Source organism: Pelodiscus sinensis, chromosome 15 (assembly GCF_052426305.1).
Source record: "Pelodiscus sinensis isolate ZL-2025 chromosome 15, ASM5242630v1, whole genome shotgun sequence".
Taxonomy (NCBI): Eukaryota; Metazoa; Chordata; order Testudines; family Trionychidae; genus Pelodiscus; species Pelodiscus sinensis.
This window is the reverse complement of record NC_143066.1, coordinates 18,749,002-18,771,874: the sequence shown is the minus strand read 5'-3', so window position 1 is coordinate 18,771,874 and position 22,873 is coordinate 18,749,002. Positions and strand designations below refer to the sequence as shown.

General features: G+C 43.6%; 1 protein-coding gene and 1 long non-coding RNA gene across 3 annotated transcripts in view; one reads left to right on the top strand and one right to left on the bottom strand.

The window, feature by feature from the left end:
* The window catches only part of SHISA9 (shisa family member 9), a 350,588-nt gene that overhangs the window by 161,680 nt on the left and 166,035 nt on the right, over positions 1–22,873 (top strand). The window lies entirely within an intron of this gene.
* On the bottom strand, positions 1,774–22,619 carry LOC142818541 (uncharacterized). Its single transcript, XR_012896047.2, has 3 exons — positions 22,485–22,619; positions 14,053–14,208; positions 1,774–2,045 (listed from the first exon to the last, which is right to left on the bottom strand). It is a non-coding gene; the product is annotated as an uncharacterized LOC142818541 (long non-coding RNA).

The following is a 22,873-nucleotide window of genomic DNA, read 5'->3' as shown; positions in this document are numbered from 1 at the left end:
CCAGAGTCCATGACGGGTGGGCAGGGAAGGGTCCGACCCTCCTCCCAGGATGTGGTGCAGCTGCTCATAAAAGCGGCATGACTGGGGTGTTGCCCCTTAGCAGGAACTCCACTCTCTGGCCTTTGTGTAGGCTTACCTGAGCTATTTTATTTTCATGTACACTTGTCCCTGGGTGTGCATGTGGCCCTCTTGGTCCAGGCTTGCAGCAATCCAGACATAGACATCTGCATTCCTACATCTGGTGCGGAGATCCTGGAGTTTAGCCCCTTCCCCCCAGACCTCAATGGATTTCTGCACCAGATCAGGAAGGGGCCTTCTTCTGCCCCAGACAGGGGCTTGGGAGCTGGCTGGTGGCTAGCTAACAGTCCTGGGGGGCTCAGTGGGAGCAGAGGCATCATCCATTGCAGCAGAATGCAGAAATGGGTCCTGCAGTATGGCATAGGATGGTCAGGGCCTTCCTTATGCTACAAACTATTTCCCTGGTGGCTGAGCCTTTAAAGGCTGCAGGGGAATGGAAACTATAGGGCTGTGTCTACACTGCACCCCTTTTCTGGAAAAGGGATGCAGATGAGACAAGTCGGAATTGCAAATGAAGCAGGGGATTTAAATATCCCCCGCTTCATTTGTATAAACATGGCTGCCGCTTTTTTCCAGCTCGGGGCTGTGCCGGAGAAAAGCGCCAGTCTAGACGGGATCTTTCGGAAAATAAAACCTTTTCTGAAAGATCCCTTATTCCTCGTAAAATCAGGAATAAGGGACCTTTCAGAAAAGGCTTTATTTTCAGAAAGATCCCGTCAAGACTGGCACTTTTCTCGGGCAAAGCCCCAAACCGGAAACAAGAGGCAGCCATGTTTATACAAATGAAGTGGGGGATATTTAAATCCCCTGCTTCATTTGCAATTCCGACTTGTCTCATCTGCATCCCTTTTCCGGAAAAGGGGTGCAGTGTAGACACAGCCTAGATGTTTGACGGTTGTGGATGGAGTGGCCCCCAGGGCAGGATAAGGGAGGCCCATTATTTTGAAATAACCACAGCTGCATCATTTACACATATCCTGTTTTGACATAACTATTTTGAAATAGGCATTATTCCTTGTGAAATGAGGGTTATTATTCAAGAATAAGAAGCCTATTTTGAAATAACGGGCTTGATGTGTAGACATTCACTGTTATTTTGAAATAACGTTGCATTGTAGATGTGCCTACACTATGAAATTATTTCGATATATGTTATTTCGAAATAATAACTCCCAAAATAATAAGTTCAATATAGCATGTCCATACTACAGGGAAGCCTCGACATTAATCCAAGGCAGTCTCCATTAATGTGGATGTGCTACCTTGACTTAGAGCCCTAGGAAGCACTGGGGAGTAATTAGTTTGAATTACTCTGGGGAGTAGCTATTTCTAAAGTACCGTATTTTCCGGCGTATAGGGCGACTGGGCGTATAAGACGACCCCCTATCTTTTTAATTAAAAGATAGGGTTTCATCTTATACCCCAGCGCCCCTCCGCCTCCTTTGCTCCCGGTGTCCCTGGTCTGCTGGAGATGGTCCCCAGCAGACCAGAGGCACCGGGAGCAAAGCCGCCAGGAGCGCCTGGGCTTCCTCTCCCCCCCCCCGCCGGAGCCCCTCCGTGGCTTTGAAAGCCTCGGGGGAAGCCAGCGGCGGGGCATCCCAGGCGCGCATGGGCTGCCCCCCCTCCGGAGCCCCTCCGCGCTGCCCCCCCTCCGGAGCCCTTTCAAAGCCGCGGAGGGGCTCCGGCGGCGGGGCATCCGGCGTACAAGACGACCCCCGATTTTTGGGGGATGTTTTTTAACTTCAGAGGTCATCTTGTACGCCGGAATATACGGTAGAGTTATTCCTTCTGGAAAGCAGGAGGGTTTTTTTAAAATAACCCGCCCATTATTTTGAAATAATGGGCTTGATAGTGTGGATGGTCCACTTGTTATTTCTAAATAAGGGAATTTTTTCGAATTAACTCCATACAGTAGGCCAGGGCTCAGGTGCCACAGGATTCTTTATTGTCCTTATACTGTGGTTAAACTGCAAAAAGAAAACATAGAAATCAAGTTGAAATAATAGTACAGTGAAACTCTTCTTTAAGAAATCATCCATCAAACATGCACAGGCTGTGGTCACAGTTCTACTCATGAGTTTATATATGCACGTGAGTAATTTCAGCAAGTTCAGTGTTGGAATTTTGAGATCAGGGGGATTACTCATGTTCATAAAATTACTCATGTGCAGACATTAGCAGAGTTGAGGACTTACTCATGTAAAGGTGGATCTTAAAGGTCAAAACAATTTTCATGCGAAAACTTATGGCTATATTAAAGCAGTTACTTATGACAAGATGCTATTTGCTGAAAATATGCTGATTGTAGGTTTTACTGTATATTATATAGATTGCTCTCTAGGCAATAGCATGACTTGTCAGGAATGGAGTATATATCATGAGCACATTCACTAAAGCTTTATATTTCTTTATTCTTTATCTAGACTGGGGTGGACAAATTCTGACCTGCAGGCTGGATCCAGTCCATAGGGTTAGTCTCTGGTGGGCCTCCACCTCCATGTTTACCTGTGCCTCCACAGGTATCAGTGGATCCTAGCTCTGGTTGGCTGTGAATTGCCATTTGCGGCCAATGTGAGTATTGGGAAGCGGCATCCCAGTCTGCGACACTTCCAGCTGCCCATATTGGCTGTGAATGGGGATTCACAGCCAACCAGAGCTGCAGTCCTTTGATACCTGTGGAGGTGCAGGTAAACATAGTGGTGGCGGTTCTCCAGGGACTAACTCTGCGGGTTGCCATTTTTTTTATTGCCCACCCCTGACCTAGACCACTGTTGTTGTTCCCTGGGGAGATGGAAGAGGTCAAGTACAGCTACATTCCACAGTTAGCAAATAATATACATGAAAATTAATTTTCCTAATGAAATAGTGCTCAGATGCCTAAAAAGAAAACATGCATTGGTCTAATTCAAATCCTCTAAGCATATGTAGACAGTTTTTTCAGTCCGTAATTAAGGCTGGCAGTCTAGTTATTTATCGTTACTAAATGCATTCATCTGTATTTTTTAAGGAAGGGTAGACTGAAATTTAATAATGGTAGTGGTGCATAGTGTGAGCTGAGAGATTTATTTTCCTTTGTTATGAATGATTTATGAGACACTTCTTATGTGAACAGAAAATGACTGCAACTGTGTCTGAGGGTAAATTATAGCACAGTTTGACCACATAATATCTTAAGTATCTGTAAAATTATAAATGACAGGTTTAAGGTTCTGATGGAAAGATAGTGGGGGGAAATAATCCACGCAGAGATAGCAGATCATCTGAAAATAAATAAACATTAACCTAAGTCACAGCATAGATCGCAAACCCAAATCAAACTTTTTTACTGCTTCAAACGAGTTGAAATAAGAATACTCCTTCTTTCTTCCTGCAGGAGTCCTCTGTTAAGTCATAGGAAACTACCCCATCCCCTCCATATTCCTGATCTGGATTTTGGAATAATAATCAAAAAAGAATCCTAGATTTTACCATGGACTCTGATCGTGCTGCTGAGGCAGGATTTTGGCAATAGGAGAATGCTGGTCTGTGAAAATTGCTCCTGAAACTATATACAATCCACCAACATAAATGGCTGGGAGAGAAGTACAAAAATGTATAAGGGTTAAAGCCAAAGTCAGTTGTGGAAGCCACTGAGAAGGAAACTCCTAGGCTACATCTACACTGCACAATTATTTTGGAATACAGGCAGTCCCCGGGTTACGTACAAGATAGGGACTGTAGGTTTGTTCTTAAGTTGAATCTGTATGTAAGTCGGAACTGGCGTCCAGATTCAGCCGCTGCTGAAACTGACTGCCAGTTCTGACTTACATACAGATTCAACTTAAGAACCCCAAGTCAGCTGCTGCTGAAACTGATCAGCCGCTGATTCCAGGAAGCCCGGGGCAGAGCAATTGTGCTTCGGGCTTCCTGTAGTCAGCGCTGGTCAGTTTCAGCAACGGCTGACTTGGGGACGTCTGGGGCAGAGCAGCTGTGGTGCTGCTGGGTTGCTCCAGTAGCACCGCTCCTCGGCGCTACTGGACCAACCCAGCAGCACCCCAGCTGCTCTGCCCCAGGAGTCCTGATTCAGCCGCTGCTGAAACTGACCAGCAGCGGCTGAATCAGGACGCCTGGGGCAGAGCAGTTGGGGTGCTGCCGGGTTGGTCCAGTAGTGCCCAGAGCTGCGCTGCGGAACCAACCGGCAGCGCCCCAGCTGCTCTGCCCCAGGGTCCATAACAAAAGCCTGGTCTGCTGGGGGGGGGGCACACTAGCTGCGCCCCCCCCCAGCAGACCAGGGACACAGGGAGCAAAGCGGCAGTGGGGGGGGGGGTGCCTCGCCTCTGAGGCTTTGCTCTGGCGCTGGACCGCTTTGCTCCCGGTGCCCCTGGTCTGCTGGAGACGGTCCCCAGCAGACCAGGGGCACCGGGAGCAGCTTTTCTCGCCCCGGAGCTCGAGGTGGCTGACAGCTGCCTGTGAGCTCTGGGGCGAGAAAGCCCCATTCGTAAGTCGGATCCACGTAAGTCGGGGACTGCCTGTAAATTATTGTGGAAGAAATACTCCTAAATAGCTTATTTCAGAATAGCGTGTCTACACTATTGGGAAGCCCGGAAATTAGTCTGAGACAGGCTCCCCTAATGTGGATGTTCTTCCTCAATTTAGAGCTGTAGGAAGCACTGGCGAGTAATTACTTTGAATGGCCCTAGGGAGGAGCTATTTTGAAATAGCAGCAGTGGAGCGTCCACATTACTGCTATTCCAAAATAGCTATTTCAGAAGAGGCATTATTCCTCATGGAATAAGGTTTACAAATGCCGAAATAAAATATCTGTTATTTTGAAATTATTTTGAAATAACGGGCTAGCTGTGTAGAAGCTCGTATAATTATTTTGGAACAATGTCTGTTATTCCGAAATAATGCTGCCATGTAGGTGTACCCCTATAGAATAGCGGTGTGGTCATGTAGCATAATGTGAAGAGTGAAACATGGTAAGCATTAAGAAGCAGGAGTAAAAGTAAGAAAAACACTTATTCTGGCCTGCCAGGTATCTACCTATAGGTTAAGAGAGAATAGAGGGCATTATCATCAGGAAACCAAATTTCAGAGAACTTTCGAACAGCCAGAGCCAATCACAGCAAGAGGACCCTAACCTAGTACAGTAAAACTCCATTAGTCCAGCATCCAATGCTCCGGGATTCCTGATGGTCCAGCACCATCAGGAACCCGGAAGTGCTGGGGCAGCCGGACAGGCTTCCCCCATTCAGCTGCTGCTGAAACTGACCAGCAGCTGAATCGGGAAGCCGGGAGCAGAGCAGCTGGGGTGCTGCCGGGTTGGTCTCGTAGCGTTGCCCCTCAGTGCTGCGGGACCAACCCGGCAGGACCCCAGCTGCTCTGCCCCAGGGATCCCGATTCAGCCGCTGCTGAAACAGATCAGCGGCTGATTCCAGGAAGCCCGGGGCAGAACTGCTCTGCCCTGGGCTTCCTGGAATCAGCCGCTGATCTGTTTCAGCAGCGGCTGACTTGGGGACCCTGGGGCAGAGCAGCTGGGGTGCTGCCGGGTTGGTCCCGCAGTGCCGAGGGGCGGCACTACGGGACCAACCCGGCAGCACCCCAGCTGCTTTGCCCCAGGCGTCGGGATTCAGCTGCTGCGGCCTTTCCAAACTGACATTCTGGCCCAGCATACTCACCACTCCCTGCCTCTGCATTCAGCATGGCTCCCCCAGTCGCCTAGGGCTGCCTGGGCTTCAGCTCCGCTGTTCTGTTCAGTTAGCCCTCCCAAGGCCAAGGAGGTTAGAGCCAGGCATTCTCCAGCTCTGGAGCCAGGGAGGCTGCTCGCTGCATGTTACCCACCTTCCGTGACTAGGGGTGTGTGCTTACCCTCCCATGCTCCTGGGGCTGGGGAAGGCTGAGTCTGCACACCACCCATCCTCCCCATACCCTGGGGAAGGCTCACTCATCGTACCTCTGCTATTGGGGGGTGTGCACGTTGGGCAGCAGGGGAAGGGCTGAGGGCTTGCCTGCCCCAGCCTTATGTTCACCCACTGCCCGTGGTTATTATCTTTATTTTCTGGCATCTTCTGATTGAATCTTGTGTTACTTACTGACAGATTGGAATAGAAATAACTTGTGATTCTTTTATCATTAGTATTTCCAGGCTTTTGTGTGGGAGAACATATAGCATGAATTCCTGACATTGTTACCCTTCCCACCTTCAACCTACAACAACCGAGCACATTTTTCTAACTAGTGCATGGCAGTCAAAGGTGCCGTGCACTGCTGGAAGTTGAATGTATGGAACAGGTACTCTGGGGACCTCAAGGTCTTGCCTCCTTGACAAGGGTTTTTTATCTTTGTTTTGTAATTTTGTACCTTAACTATATATTATGTAAAGGAGGGCACAACATATGGATCTTTGCCTCTGGTGTTTTATTGAAGTGGGATTTTTAATTGCAGAACAACTCAAAGAAGCTAGGTAGATAAGAGGAGCTCATGTAAAGGCCATTATTGTTCAATGACTTGGAAAGGACTGCAGAGGGAGTTTGATCATCCTTAAAATGTATTCATCTTGTCTCTATTCTTCTCCCTAGTGCTTTCTTTAGATTAGCTTGCTCTAAGGGGAAGGAAGAGGTTTTAGAAGAGAATAAAAATTATGACAAGTATGTGCTAGAATAAATAGAATAAATGACATTAAAGGAAAAAAAAGTAGAACACTACGCAAAGGAGCTTCTGAAATGTATGTGAAGCCTGCAAGTCAAAAGCACAGATTGTGTTTTGAATAATGCATTTTGTATAGAAAGGCTTTTAATAACTCAGTAGAAAGAAATAGTATGTGCATGACAATTAAAAAGTATGTTGTGAATTAAGTATGATCTACCACAAAATGGCATGCATTATTTACTGCTGAGATTCAACATTGTTCAAATGTATGTTCTATGAATATAAACAAAGAGGGACAGTGATTAGTTTATTAGGGAAGATTACATTTAATTTTCTTTGGGTACAGAAGTTGATCAGCCCAAGCACACTTCTGAGCAAAATACAATTATAGACCATGGGGAAACATTTAGATCAGCATTTTCAAACCTAAGGGACTAAAGTTTAAGTCCATGTTTTAAGTACCTGAGTATAAGTGGTTTTATTTTCAGAATCATTCAGCACCCACAAATTCCACTGAAATCAAACGGGTCTGAACCTTTGAAAACTGAACCAGTTGGATTTTGAGTATGCTTCAGTAGTTCAGCTGACTTTTGGTACTAATTTGGAAAGACACAATTTCCTTCCTCTGTACAATATTTCAGAAAAACCACTTTTATTGCTAATTCTCTTTCAAGCACACAACCAGATGAGGTTTCAGATGGATTGATAAAGTTAAGTAAAAACCAAAATGCACATCTTTCCAGTTTCTTCCAGCAGACTAGCTGAAATAGAATAGGGAACAAGGCAAGACCCAAAAAAAAACATTTAAAAAGAGAGCAGCTAGTGGCAATACATGAAGAGAGCAGAGTATAGGTAATGCTTTAAAGCTTTAAGGAGAGTGGGCAATACTGTTCCTTCTAAAAGAAGCTCAACAGAAAAAATTGGTCTATTTTGAGAGATGAATGAATAGTGATTTCACAAACATTAAAGAGGAAAATACACAATAATACACAAGGGACATCTGAGGGGTCCATAAATTGCAGTCGAGGGCAGAGAGGTGTTTGTTTGGATGAGTATGATGTGCAAGAGACGCTACATCTGCACAAATCAAGGCAATCGGTTATTTTTTACAAGATTCCAGGAACTGGCAGAGTGTTTCACTAGGGCAATTTTTATAGGAAGGAAAAGAGAACCTGGTAGGGGAAAAATATCTTAAAGTCCTCTGAAATGGCTGCTGTTGAATTATTCTAGAACCACTGTTATAATCCATCTGAGTTTAACTAAATGAAAAGCACAGACCCAGATCTGATCATCTCCATGTTAAGGGAGTATGATGGACAGGAGTGCTGACTAGCACCTGGTGACTAAGGGTTTAAACTTAGGTAGCTAGCAAAGGTGTTGGCCGGGGGCTGGGAGAGCCAGTCAAGATAAAGTGTTAAAATTTGAATTGGATATAGATTCCTTGCCTGCTTTCTTTGTGGGAGATAAAAGGTAAACCAGTTGACAGACACAGAGAGTATGTCTACACTACCCCGCTAGTTCGAACTAGCGGGGTAATGTATGCATACCGAACTTGCTAATGAAGCCCGGGATTTGAATTTCCCGGGCTTCATTAGCATAAAGCCGGCGCCGCCATTTTTAAAAGCCGGCTAGTGCGAACCCCGTGCCGCACGGCTACACGCGGCACGGACTAGATAGTTCGAACTACGTAGCCATTCCAAACTATCTGTACTCCTCGTGGAACGTACAATGGGGAACGTTCCACGAGGAGTACAGATAGTTCGGAATGGCTACGTAGTTCGAACTATCTAGTCCGTGCCGCGTGTAGCCGCGCGGCACGGGGTTCGCACTAGCCGGCTTTTAAAAATGGCGGCGCCGGCTTTATGCTAATGAAGCCCGGGAAATTCAAATCCCGGGCTTCATTAGCAAGTTCGGTATGCATACATTACCCCGCTAGTTCGAACTAGCGGGGTAGTGTAGACATACCCAGAATGATTTAAACACAGGCAGGACTACCATGCCTCCAAGGAATTCAGGACATGGAAGTAGACTGAATAAAGAGAAGATTGGAAGTAAGTAAAAGGGCTAAGTGAATCTAACCACGTTCAGGGTATTTTTTCTTTATTTTGTGGTTTGGTTTGAACTGCTTTGTGTGAATCTATGTTTCCCTTCCCCATTCACCATCAAGCATTGTGCCCAGAGACTTTTCTCTGTGTTTTAATTTGTTTTCCTTAGTTGCTCTTTAACATTTAGCAACCAAGTATGCTTTATCAAGTTTATCGTTTGTTTTGTAGTAAAAATCACTTCTTTTAAGGTGATGATTTGATTCTTGTGTCTTGAAAGGTCTGTCTGTCGTGTGTGTATCTGCATGCCTCAGACTAAGGTTAAAGGACTAGTCAACTATTCGATAAGCAAATGCTTATAAGATAGTCAAATCAACTAGTCGATTCCCCCCCCCCCCCCCCGCTGCCTCTATAAGATAGAGACAGCAAAGGGGTAAGGGAAGAGGGGGTATTTAAAAGTGGCAGTGCCTCAAGGAGACCATACCCAGCATTGAAATGCCACTGGCAGGTGGACAGTCCACTGTGGCTCCCTCACTGGGCTCCATGTCCCAGCCCGCAAGCTTCCCATCTAGAACAGGTGGAAGATCTGTGCCACATTTCCTCATAGCTGCCCACTTGCTTTTATCATCAGAGTTCTGCACTGATACAGAATTTGCATCCGCATCCATGCTTCTATCCGCAGAAATGATCCATGGATAATAAAGTGGATACTCGTAGATTTGCAGGGCTCTGTTCATAAGAAAGCAGTTGGAAGGGGTTTCCATGCCTATGTACAAAGATGCTACAGAAATGGTTGTGGTAACAGTGATCCCTGAGTCCTTTGTGTACTGCTAGATGGTTAGGCCTTTATATTAAGTAAACACTCTGTGGAAATAGTTCAAGGGCAAACCCTAAAAAATAAACATATATTAAATGACATGTGGCTTGCAAAGGACAGTAAAGGTATGTCTACACTACAAAGTTAATTCGAACTAACGGACGTTAGTTCGAATTAACTTTGATAGGCGCTCCGCTAGCGCTCTGCTAGTTCGAACTTAATTCGAAATAGCGGAGCGCTTAGTTCGAACTAGATAAACCTCATTGTACGAGGACTAAGCCTAGTTCGAACTTACTAGTTCAAATTAAGGGGTGTGTAGTCCCTTAATTCGAACTAGTGGGAAAGCCCTCCCCAGCTTTCCCTGGTGGCCACTCTGGCCAACACCAGGGAAACTCTATTGCCTCCCTCCCGGCCCCGGAGCCCTTAAAGGGGCACGGGATGGCTACGGTGCCCATGCCAGCTGCAAGCCTGCCAGCACCCAGCCAGCAGACTCTGCACCTGGCACAGCTCGAGCCAGCCACCCGATGCCCCCACCCCTCCCCCTCTTCCCGGGATCAGGCTGGCGGCTCCCGGGAGATTGCCCAGGACCGCAAGAGGCGGGCACCCGCCTGGTCCAGTGCAGACATCGTGGACCTCGTCCATGACCTCCGCACTAGGCACAGGAAAGCGGCCGTCTAGGGCAGGAGAGCTGCCAGCCTGGCAGGTTTGCATGAAAATCAAGGTGGTCCACTGAGACCCCCGACCCTGAGCACTGAGCTTAGAATGGCCGTACTGGGTCAGACCAAAGGTCCATCTAGCCCAGTAGCCTGTCTGCCGACAGCAGCCAACCCTAGGGACCCTGGAGGGGACGGACCAAAGACAGTGACCAAGCCATTTGTCTCGTGCCATCTCTCTCCAGCCTTCCACAAACTTTGGGCAGGACACCACTCCTACCCCCTGGCTAATACCACTCCATAGACCCAACCTCCATGAATTGATCTCACTTCTTTTTAAACTCTGTTCTAGTTCTAGCCTTCACAGCCTCCTGCAGCAAGGAGTTCCACAGGTTGACTATTTGCTTTGTGAAGAAGAACTTTCTGTTATTAGTTTGAAGCCTGCTACCCATTTCTTTCCTTTGGTGTCCTCTAGTCCTTCTATTATGGGAACTACTGAAGAACTTTTCTGTATGCACCCTCTCCACCCCACTCATGCTTTTATAGACCTCTATCATATCCCCCATCCATCTCCTCTTTTCTAAGCTGAGAAGTCCTAGTCTCTTTAGCCTCTCTTCATATGGGACCTGTTCCAAACCCCTCATCATTGTAGTTGCCCTCCCCTCTCCCAGCCTCTCTCTTCCCCTCTCCCACCTCCTTTTCCCAGTCTGCCCCAGTTTTGTTCAATAAAGAGAGATTCTATTTTTGAACACAATTGTCCTTTTTTTTGTACATCGGGAAGGGGGGCTAGGGAGGGGTAAGTGGAAGGAGGTGAGGGAGGACTGGGGTACGAGCCCCCGATGGGGAGGACTGGGCTGGCTCTGAGGGCTTCTGGGGGTGGAACCTCTCCTGCAGCCCCCTGATTGCCCCGTCTCCCCAGATGGCAGCCTGCGGCAAGTGCAGCCGGTCTGATGGCCGAGTGCTGTGATGTGCCCAGTGTGGGTACTCCGGGCAATCCAAGCCAGGACTGCTTTGCAAGCGGGGCACCCCTGAGAACTGTCTGTCTGGGGTGGGGGTCGGGACCCTTTAAGCACAGCCCTCGGCTAGCCTGAGACAGCAGCTCCACGCTCTAAGTCCTCATCTGATGCCCTGCCGGCACTGCTTCCGGCCATCCTTAACCCCGGTTCAGGGTCCACTCTGTGTGGACATGCTAGTTCGAATTAGCAAAACGCTAATTCGAACTAGTTTTTATGTCTGGATGCATTAGTTCGAATTAGCTTAGTTCGAATTAACTAATTCGATCTAAGTTAGTTCGAATTAGCGCTGTAGTGTAGACATACCCTAAATGATTTAAGATAGGAATACCACAGAGAATCTTGATTCTCTCCCAATACCCTCACAGTCATGGCAACTTACAATGATTTAAAGAAATACTGTGAAAAACAATGAATGAAAATACAGTATCTCTTTATAATCCTCAGTAGCTATGCTTATTTTGACTTGGGAAGTTCTTTCTTCTAAACTAGCTACTTCTTCCGTGTGATCCAAGCAACAAAGTTACATATTTGTGCCATATTGATTGGCTTTCAATAAAAGACTGTGAAATCACAACTTTAACATTTTAAGTTCACTATTGTATAAAGTAGAAAAGGGTTAGTAAGGGCGACAGTTCTTTTTAAACAAAACTATCGTTGAAAATGATAAAAAGTGGTGCAATATATATGAATAGGCATGTCAACAGAGCAGGGCAAAAGTCGAATTAAGATACACAACTTCAGCTATGTCAGTTGCGCAGCTGAAGTAGAAATAGCTTAGTTCGGCTTTTGGCACTGTCTACACAGCAGGAAGTCGAAGGAAAAACATGCTTTCTTCGACTTCCCTTCCTCCTCATGAAGAGAGGCTTACAGGAATTGGAGTAAAACATCCTCCATCTCTACATTATTTAGAAATAATGGCTTGCAGTGTAGACACACATTTTATTATTTTGAAAGAACATCAGTTATTCTGAAATAATGCTGCTATTTAGATGTATCCTATGAGAATTCATTAATTATTATAGTATATTTTCATTGTGGTAGCACATAGATTAATATGGACTAGAATCTTCTTCTTTAGAGGGGTAGCCAACTTAGTCTGTAACTGGAAAAACTTAAAAAACTACAAATAGTCTTGCATCCCCTTAAAGACTAACAAAACATGTAGAATGTATCATGAGCTTTGGTGGGCACAACCCACTTCTTCAGATGAATGGAGTTATTAAAGGTCCAGTTTTGAAATAAATAGGGGATGTTAAGTAGTGATTAATTTGCTAGTTGAGTAGTCAATAGAATTTCCATTGACTATTCAGTTAGTCGATAAGCACTTCCATGTTCCGACTTTGAAATATACAAGAGCTCCAGTTGGAATGTGGCATGGAGCCGAGGGCCAGCGGGAAGTCCCGCTGGGGACTCTTGTACATTTCAAAGCTGGCACGCCATATGGACTTCATGTGGCGCTGCAGCTTTGAAATACTGCATGCAGCCTGGGGGCAGCAGCTGATCTCGGGCTCCATGAGGCGCTGGGCTCTCCATGGTATTCAAAGCAGCAGCACCGCACGGAGCAGCTGACCTTGGACTCTGTGCAGCACTGCCGCTTTTATGTACTCCCCTTTTCTTCCTCTCTTGCTGCTTCTATCTGATAGAGGCAGCAAGGGTGGGGAAGTGACTAGTTGACTATCCTGCCAACTATCCAGTAAGCATTCGTATAAGTATTGGACTAGTCCTGTACATCCCTAGTTGCTAGGTGTTACAGAGTAACTGAGTAAAACAAATTAAAACACAGAGAACATCTCTGGGTACTCTCTTAGATAATGAATGGGGAGGGAACATATATTCACACAGAGAAGTTTATCCATACAACCAAAACAAAGAAAATATGCCCTGATCAAGACTAAATACACATTTTCCCTTTATTTATTCACAGTCCCTTCCTGATTCAGTCCACTTCTATGCCTCGAATTCCTTGTAGACATGGTAGTCCTGCCTGGGTTTAAATTATTCTGTGTCTCTCACCTCCTGCCTTAACTTCCCACACAAAGAAAGTGGACAAGGTATCTTTTACAATTCGGATTTCAGCAATGTATCCCATTGGTTCCTCTGGCTCCCTGCCAACCCCCCTGCTAGCTACCTAAGTTTAACCCGTTAGTCACTTGTGCTGGCCAGCACTCTCCCTATCCATCACACTGCCTATAATCTGTCCATGACTATTATTAAAAATACCCATAACTAAATTATAGCCTTAACAATGAGACAATATGAGTCAATACTAATGTGGAGGAGATGAGTGAGGATGCAAATACAGAGTTGAAGTCAGGAGCTAGGAACATTATTCTGAAACAGCATTTTGAGTGTCTATATGCCATACCACTGTAAGGGATGGTCTTCACAAGCAGGAGCCATTTTTCCTGCTGGCAAAATAACACCACCTCCCTAAACCGGGCTGTAGCTTTTTCTCCCCCTGGCAAAATGTTGTCCATAGCAGAGCTTTCTGTTGTTAAAACTTTCTGAGTTGGGAGGTGGTTTTTCACATCTCTGGCTGACAGAAGCTTTAGGAACAGAACTGCAGCATAGACACAGCCTTATTTAATACTTTACACTTTGCATGTTTTACCTGATTTTCCTTCTTTTCCATAACTTTCATAAAAGGATAAAAGGTCTTTTAATTGTGTGTTTCGTATGATGCAGAGCAAGCTGGGTCTTTGTTTCCTTGTTTAGCGCTGTTTAATGTTGGACAGTGTTTGGATTATGTTCACACCTCTAGCCCATTTATTTAATCTATATTAATACAAAAGATATTTGTTGCAATAATCACTCACATGTAGCTGTTATGTTTCTCTAGCCCAGAAATGGAGATAGTGATCTGGGGCTTGTCTACATTGATTGACAGGCGGAGATCGATCCAAGCAGGAGTCGACTTATTGTGTTTAGATAAATTCACTGCCAGTCAGTCTCCCATCAACTCCGGTACACTGCTGGAAAAAAACATGCAGGAAGAGTAGATGGGAGAGCATCAGTTTTTGATTTACCACAGAGAAGATATCTCGATAAATAAATAAATACATTGACTTCAGCTATGTTATTCATGTACCTGAAGTTGTGTGACTTAGATCAATGACCCCCTGTAGTGTAGTCCAAACCTCAATTAAAATAAGAACTAATTTGAGCCTTTGGACAAAATACAAATGAAACTCTCCTGAAGTTTGAAAAATACACAGTAATTTTTTTTTGTTTTTATGCAGTGCTTTTGTAACCCACACATCTAGTGGGTGTGGTTCACTGTGGCATGTAGTGGCACTTAGACCATTTACAGTAAGAGATAAAAATGAGTGAGCTCTACAGCCTAAACTGAGAACCAACTGGGTTTATAGCTTAAGTTGTAGCGGCTCCTACAGTAAACTCCGGAGGTCCCACATTTGAATCTGCCTGCAAGTGGTTACACTTTCACACATTTTGATCATGGCTGAGATTGGGAGTGAAAGTGGTGAAACAGCAAAAAAGCCTATTCTTATGGCATTTGCAGAGCAGATAGAAACAAAAAGGCTACGTCTAGACTACATCCCCTTTTTAGAAAAGGGATGTAAATTAGACGTATCACAATTGCTAATGAAGCGGGGATTTAAATTTCCTGCGCTTCATTAGCATAAAAATGGCTGCCGCTTTTTTTTCGGCACAGAGCTTTTCCGGAGAAAAACGCCGATCTAGACGCTGATCTTTCGGAAAATAAAGCCTTTTCCGAAAGATCCCTTATCCCTCTTGAAATAAGGGATAAGGGATCTTTTGGAAAAGGCTTTATTTTCTGGAAGATCAGTGTCTAGACTGGCGCTTTTCTCCGCCGAAGCTCCGTGCCGAAAAAAGCGGCCCCCATTTTTATGCTAATGAAGCGCGGGAGATTTAAATCCCCGCTTCATTAGCAATTGCGATACATCTAATTTACATCTCTTTTCCAAAAAAGGGATGTAGTCTAGACGTAGCCAAAGCATTTGAAACTTCACACCGAAACCACAACACCAGTTGCTTCCAAAACGATTTTGCAGATGCAAAGTTACTGATATTTTAGCTGACTATTTATGACTGTGTATTTGAATCAAACCTTCGATGCTTCAGCAGACAATATTCTGACACCAAAGATAAACATTTATGTGTTATAAATGGTCATAAAATAAGGTACTAGAAACTTTTCTCATCAAAGAGATATCTTCATCCAAAAGCAGAACTTGGGTCCATACTTCTTAAAAAGAAAGAAACCATCAATGGACTAATTCATTACATTACAGAACTACAGATGCTCTATAGACCAAGATCTATCACTAAGATCTTTATCATGGTCCATACACAGTAACTTAGCTTAATAAAGATTAAACATTAATTAAAGAAGATAATAGAAAGAAGCAAGTAATATGGGTTGTATCAGACAACTTTTCATGTTTCGGATTTGCATTGAAAAATACATATTTAATTTTGGATGACAGATTGGTATGGATACTAGTTACAGAAGTGCTTTGAGCGCCAAACAAAGAATCAAGGGTTTTTTATATTTCAGTTATGGATGATGTTTAAATTAAGAGTTACAAGGCTAGATCCTCAAGGATATTTATACAGATTGAACCTCTCTAGTATGGCACTTTCTGATCTGTCAGTATCTGTGGTTCGGCATGATTTTAGTTAGCAGGAAGTCCATTTATCCTGGGTGTGGCCAAGGTTCCCGCCATCCCATAAAGTTTGTGTACAGCCACCAGTCTTGATTCTCAGAGTTCTGTGCTCTTATTAAGCTCTGATTTTCCCCTTAATGTCTTCTAATAGCCCAGTAAGCAGTGGAAGTGTTGGTAATACTGCTAGTCAATGTTCACCTCCTGTGGTTTGGCAAATTCTCTGGTTTGACACTGGTGTTGGACCAGAAAGATTCAACCTATATTTTTCGTTTTGTCAGCTCCACTTCAATAAGGCTATGCTTTGTTATTTTATGACTCTTTTAAGAAGTCCCTTATGCTCTGGAGCATCTACTTTCCAAATCTGACAGAAACTCCTATAGCTGAAATTTGAAAATAGTTTGACAGGATCTGATATGGGGAAGGTGAAAATGTCTCTTGTTGTGACAGGTGATGAGCTAGCTGGATGCTTAAAAAGTAGCCATTTTCTGCTAGCATGTATTCCACACAATTGCAATTGTTCTTATTCCCATTTTTGTGGTTATTGTTGCAAATTTTCATTTTCTCTCGCTGATATGTAGACAGGATTCTGAATAATTCTAGTACCTCTGTTTCTGATGCTTGGTTTTTAAAATATACTACAAGTAAGATCCATTCCTACTCCTATTGAAGATAACAGGAGAGTTTTGACTTGCCTTCAATAAACAGAGTGTCAGTATATTTCTGGTCGACCCACATATTATGCCTTTTGTACATATAGAAACAATCCCTAATAGTTTGAAACATACTGCATTACTATGCATAGAACTGAGTTAAACATCCCTGACGTCTCTTTCCTTTTTAAAACTTTCCAACCGCTTAGATTTACTATTTAGCTTTCCTGGCTTGCTGAATCATTGGAATGTATGAGTCATGCTGATTATTACTGTATTATATTGTGTCAGATATGAGAAACAAAAAATAACACCATTTATCATAAACAAAAATTTAAAAATGTATCATATACAAACAATGAATATTTGCTCTCAGTAACTCTGCTGTGCAGCAAAAGCTTCCATAAAATGCTTTTGCTGATAACAAAAAAGTTTACTCTCAGATTCTGGTAATAGTATGACTTGCCATTCATCTTTTCAGTGTGCAGGTCCTGAAAACTTGATCACCTTTACTCTACATTAAGATTCCATGGCATTTTGTTGAGAAAGCAAGATTTTGACCTGTCCTTAGCCAAAATTCTTCCCCCTTACAGCTACTACTTGCTTACTGGACTGCCCACGTTTTTCCCCTCCAAGCAGCTGAGCATGGCTGTATTGTATTCAGGGGCTGAGCAGCACTCTTACTGCAATTGTTCCTTCTAGCTACTTTGGAAGTGCTGTGATGCCAGGCACAGAGCTGAGAGTAGGAATACTCTCCTAAGCTCTTAATTGTTCTGCAGGTACTCAGCAAGGAGAAGCAGGAGGTAGTCTGACATTTGAATGCACAGGATTGAAAAGAGATCAAGGCATGTTCGGATGGACAAAGGCTGGCTGGAGTAGGGTGGTGGTGGAACTAAAACAGAACTGGAAGCAGAGGGACAGAAGGGAACAATCTGAGGAAGAAATGACAGCTTGATCTTCAGGGCCTGATTAAGGTTATGTGGGCCTAAGGCTAATGGGAGGGAAGGGCCTAATTATGAATTACATATATTGCAAAAAATTATGAAGTCATGAAATATTCACCTATATATGTATTTATATATTGTTTATGTATTAACAAGTTTATTTTACTCTCACTATACTTGATTCTTCAAACAATTTGATGAATGCTATGCTGTTCCTATCTTAGGCCTTCTTGGTAGTGAAGTGCTCATCTGTGAGGATGAACACTGCAACATTCCTCATCCTGCTCACCTTTCAATCTTGTGCTTCTACTCTCAGCTCTCCACAATGCAAAGCCGTCTTCCTGCAGGTGTTTTCCCCAAGCTATGGACTCTACATCACATACCCTGTCTCACACTGACTGTAGTCTGGGAGGCATTTGTTCATTTTAAGCTTTCTGTAAGAAAAACCAGTGTACAAGCAATAGCACAAAATGAATCTAAAGCCTTTCAGCTTTTAAATTACTAGGAGTTGACAAAACAGAGCTAATCTCTCTTATGATCTTTGCCCCCCTAACTAAGACTTAATTGAAAATGAGCATATTTAAAGAACCATTAAGGATCTTTCAAAAGAACAGTCTAACTAAGGCTGCTATAGTGATACCCATATCTAGTGTTTGTTTACGGCTTTGTCTACACTACCACGTTTTGTCACCAAAAGCTGCTTTTTGGTGATACAAAAGGGAAAGCGATTTTTGTCAGGAAAAACACCCAGTTTTAGTGATAAAAATACTTCCACCCCTGCAAGAGCCTTTTTTCTTTCACCTTCCCTTTATTGTCAACAAAAAGACAGGGTAGATGCTGCTCTTTGCTTTGTAGACAGAACTGGCTTCCATCAGTATCCCACAATGCCTGGCCTGATGGCTGTGCTCAGTGTTGTGATCTCTGCTGCCCTGCGGGTGTGCACCCCTCCCCTTTCAAAGTTCTGGGAAGTATCTCATAGGTGAATGAGCTGCTTCATTTGGAGAACTAACAAAGAACAAATCATTAGTAAGCTCTTTTTCTACCCTGCACTAGGAACACAGTGGCAGGCAGGCAGACTGTTGCTGCAGGGGGTAGGGGAAGGATTGCTGTGCTGCTTTGACATTCCTCAGCACAAAGAACTCACAGAGATACTTATGATGCTCCTCTTAGCAGTTGAAGAGTCTGTGGGGGAACTTGGAGGGAATTCCAAGATGCTCTGCCTTCTGATAACACAACACTGTGGGATACATACTCACAGTACACTGCTCACACTGTCGCTGAGGGTTCCCCCAGGAGGACGTGATCTGTTCACAGCGGGAGCAAGTGTGAACACTCTTCGGTGATCTTTGTTTTGTCAAGTTTTGGGTGTCGACTTAAGTTTTGCCAACAAAACTTGGTAGTCTGTAGACACCATAAAAAAGACTAGTGTAGAATGAAGGATTAAGCAGACTTTGCTTATATTATTCCTTAAAGTGTTGAGAGTTTAGGGGAGGAAAGTGTATGAGATTCTGCTTATTCAGCTGTGAAAAAGCAAAAGGGCCAAAATCTGTTCTTGTGCAAAAATCTGTTCTCCCTGAAGTCAATATAGGTTGAACCTCTCTACTCTGTGGTATGATTTTAGTTAGCCAGATGTCCTCTTATGGGTGTGCTCAAGTATCTGGTGGTACCATAAATTTGTTAACAGCCACCAGTTGTAGCTCTCAGTGCTCTGTGCTACTATTTTGCTCTATCTTACCCCTGAATGTCTTGTAAGAGCCCAGTAAGCAGTGGAAGTGCTGATAATGCTGCTAGAAAATATTGACCTTTGTGGCAAATTCTCTGGTTTGGGGATGAGGGTGCTTCAGAGGTTCATCCTGTAATGCTACAAAGATATAACTGTCAACAGGAAATGGCCTTTGTGTTCCTATTCCCCTCTCGGATCACACACATTCCATGTTTACCCATCATTTTCCAGTTGGGAAAAAGTTAGTTTGAGTTGGGGCAGAAAATTGAGGACTAATTTCAGGTTTATTTAGCTTTAAGTTTTTGGAATTAATGTTGTAATCAAATGTGAAGTACTTTATGATCATTTGAACTGCTAAAGACTCTGTAAATAGACAGAACACTGTCCTAGTCTACTCAGCCAGTGTTCCTATCATAGCCTGCTAACAAGTGGATTTAAAGTCCTTGAGGGAAGAGAAACAGAACATTATGTGTTGAGCTTCCTCCAGTGCTTTGGCAACTTTTTAAAAGTGCAAGATGCATTGGCCTATGAAACAAGGCCGAGCATAAGGAAAAAAACTTGGTTGCCTGTGCATCCTAATACAGAAAAATACATAAAAGAAAAAAAATAATTTATTTTACTTTTAGTACAGTTCAATATAGTATTGAACACAGTGCATCATAAATCTGAAGCTCTCGACCAAAGGTACTGCTAAAGTTAAAGTATCCAGAATGGGATGTTTTGTATTGTTTTTCATACAAATGCATGGGAATTTGTTGCTTACACATGAGAGGGACAGTAGTTGTGGCAGGAGCCAGATAGAGTGTGTGCAGGCTCTGTGCAAGCTTCCCATCTTACGGCTCTGGTACTTACTCTTCCCCTACCACCCTCTATCCCTGACCCTCCACAACCACTGGCCAGTTGTCCAGAAACAGGACCCAACACATACCGAAGATGATGGTATCAGGCATTAGGTCCCAGGAGGCAGCCTCTTAGAGTTGTCTGCCAGCCTCATGGGGAGCCTCCCTAACAGCGAAGCAGAGCTCTGGAGAGATCTATGGTGTTGGTGAATCTGGTGGGGTTCGGGGGAAGGGAGTGGTGCCTGCTCAAATTATACCCTCAGATGGCAAATCTTCCCATGGTAATGACATTTTTGTTGTCCAGTCAGCAACATTAACGGGTTCCCTGACAGACAATAGCGTATTTCTGCCACATGGGGAGACACAGGCTTGAGGGAACAGAAGCAGCAAGCTGCCAGCTGAGCTCCTTTCAGACCACAGGGGGCTGCTTTGCCTTTTCTGTTGGCTGGTGAGCTCCAGACTCCAGCAGTGCTATGTGACCAAGCTTGCTTTTCTTCCCTCCCCCAGGCCTGGCCCTTCTCCCTTCCTGACTAGTAGAGCCTAAACCTGTGATATCCAACATGCTAGTCACTAGCCACATGTGGCTATTTGGCTGGTTGAATGTGGCTAGTTTGCTATAGAAGTAGCCACTATGGTGGCTGCTGCTTCAGAAATGGTTGGACACCTTGGACCTAAGGAATACGAGGATCTAAAGCAGCGGTGGATTTAGGGCAGGGCGAGCGGGGCGGCTGCCCCGGGCCCCGCGCTTCCCAAGGCCCCGCACATGTGCCTTGGCACCACGGCGCATGCGCTGTGTCAAATGGGGGGGGCCCGCGGCGCGGCCCTGCGGCACTGTCATCCGCCCCTGATCTAAAGCTATACCCTATGGTTAATCTGTCCCTGGAGCAGACTCCCCTCCAGAGCATGGAACAGAACTCAGGCATCTCAATTTCCTAAATTCCTCTGTTGTCAGCAAATAGATACAAAACCCATTGACAAAATGTGTGTTTCATTCCACAGCATAAGATAAACTACTACTGCTGCCAATTCCCCTGTTAATTTAACTGATAACAAGTCTGTTCTGTGGATCTAAAAGTTCCAGCCCTGATGATGACCCACATGGGATCGGTATGATTCACATGATGGAATTTGTTTTTCAGTTTGTTTCTTTAAATACTTAGCAGAATATAGCATAAAAAAGCCCTTCACTAAAAAAAAAATATTAAGGTTGAAAAGCCAAGCTCTCAAAAGTTAAGCATATCAAAATCAAGGCTCCTGTCTAACTTTAATTTGCTCTTATTTGTGCCTAGTAGTGTTTAATTATATAGTCACATAACATTTTTTTACAACAGACCCTGACTTTATTCAGTGCATACGATGTAAAGTCATGCTCTTTATTTGGTACATTGTAAAGGAAGCTGCTGTCTATAGGACTCTGTCTTATTTGATGCAGAAGCTGAAACTGAAAGATGTGTTGTGAATGAAGCAGGGGATTGCAGGAGAAGGGATGTTTTCATGGTTATGTCATCCTGGAGAACAGGATTCTATTATTGATTTTGCTCTAGAGTTCATATGTGATACAGAATTTATATGTGGTGACTTAATACCAAATTTTCACAACTGGGCACTGTGTGTTCCTCATTTTCTAGGTGCTTATCTTGATATACCTGAGGCCTGATGTATGAACATGCTCAGTGCTCATAACTGTAGCTGAATACAATGGGATCTGTGCTTATATATATATATATATATATATATATATATATAGTGCTACAGAAAAAAATACATCACTCAGAAAACTCAAGCTTTAGTTACAACAAGTTGAAATTAGAGTCTCAAATTCGACACCCAAAATGAGCACACATTTGAAAATTCTGGCCTTCATTTGTCAAGGGGATACTAAAACAGTTTTATTTCACAAAGCTGTTATAGAGACAAACACATCAATATTCGTGAACCAGTCAGATATTTTGGTGATGAGAGTCATAGAAAAGCCTCCAGGAGGAAGTTAATAATACTGTTTTCAGTCCAGAGTTCAAGTCATGTGCAGTAAATAAGATCTGTGGTTGCACAATGAATAATTAAAATAAAAAATATTTGATAACTACCAATTTTGTGAGCACCATTCTTCCTGTGCATTAAATAAGGCAGAGGTCTTACGGAAAATTGTATCATGCATTTGCAGAAGAGGACAGAATTAACTTTGCAACTGTTGCAAAGGCAGCCTTTCTTAACTTTCAAATGCTTGTTTCCTCGACCTTAACATTTTCTTTACATAATTTTTTGTTTGTTTTTTTTTTGTAATCACTATCTAAAACAAAACTGTAGTATTTTAAGGGTGACAATTAATTATATTATTACAAACATTTATAACATACAACTAACATAGACTGTATTTGTAGATCAGTTAACAGATCTTTATGGTAGGATTGTATAGGAGAGTACTAACAAGTGTGATACTTACTGTATATTTATCTTATTCTTTCCTTTTCATCAGCAGATTATAAGGCTGTTTCTGAGAAGGAAAAAAGTTGTACTTGCACAGCTAAAAAGCATTTCCAAGAAAGGCATTTAGTCATACCAGTGTGTTGCGACCCAAAGTAACAGCTGTGACAGAAAATAGCATGAGCAAGCTTCTCTGACTTTGACTAATGGTGGCACTGCTGACTGCTCAGTTTGTGCAGCTGAGAGATAGAAACATAGAAGGGATTTTGTATATATCTGAAACTGAGCAAGAAGGTTTAGTAAAAGAGATGTTCAGAAATAGTTAAAAATAAAACAGAACACACTTTTGGGGCTAAATTCAAAGTTTAAATTGAATCTTGGGCTTATGTTCAGCAAGCTTGCAGAAGT